Genomic DNA, 993 nt, shown 5'->3' with positions numbered 1-993 from the left:
GGGAGGGGCCTTGGCTCTGGAGGACCAGCCCCCTCTTGCTTCCTGGCCTCTCTAGGAAGGCAGCTCACTTCCCTTTAACCCTTGCCAAGCCGGGTCCCTCCAGCTCAGCCCTCTCTCGCTTGGCAGAACCTCAGATTCTTATTATTTTTTATGGATTTAGGGGGGCAGTTGCCACCCTGGCTACGCCCATGCCCAGATATCCTTTGGGGGGGGGTGAGGCTCTTGGCTGGACTCTGAGCAAAATGAGTAATAATGAGTAATAAATTAAATGAGTAAATGAGTAAAAATTTCTTATGCATGCTTTTCATACTAATATACAAAAGTATGCCATTTCCCTTTCCAGAAATGCTCAATTGCTAATTCAATGGACTGAAAATGGATGGCTGTTGTTATTATGTTTAGGGAAGCTTTTAATATTTGATGGACAATTGTATTTTAATATTTTGTTGGAAGCCGCCCAGAGTGGCTGGGGAACCCAGCCAGATGGGTGGGGTATAAATTATTATTATTATTATTATTATTATTATTATTATTATTATTATTCATCAGGTGAGTGTTCTCCTTTCAAAAGAGGCAGGTGGAATCTCCACGGTTGCTAATAGTATAACGTTGTAAGTGCAGGGAAATATGGGGAACCCTAGATTATCTGCTTGGCATGCAGAATGTCCCAGGGTCAGCCCCTGACATCTCCTGCCAGGGCTGGACAAAATCCCTGCCTGAAACTCTGGGGAGCTGCTGCCAGTCAGTGTAGACCAGGGGTCCTCAAACTATGTTCCGCGGGCCGAATCCAGCCCTCCAGGCTCGTGAATCTGGCCTGCACGACCATTTCAGAACCCACCAAGTGTTCGAGGCTGAAAGCATCTCGCCACCCGCTCAGTCAGTCCCTGCGCTGTGCTGAGGTATAACACCGGTCTTGAAAGACCTACATTGGTCTGGAGAGTGACATTTTTGTGTATTTTTGGTTGCTGTGGAAGCCGCTTAGAGTGGCTGGGG

This window comes from Podarcis gaigeae (assembly GCF_964106915.1).
Source record: "Podarcis gaigeae genome assembly, chromosome: 4".
Taxonomy (NCBI): domain Eukaryota; kingdom Metazoa; phylum Chordata; class Lepidosauria; order Squamata; family Lacertidae; genus Podarcis; species Podarcis gaigeae.
The sequence above is the reverse complement of the archived record's forward strand: the minus strand, read 5'-3'. Positions refer to the sequence as shown.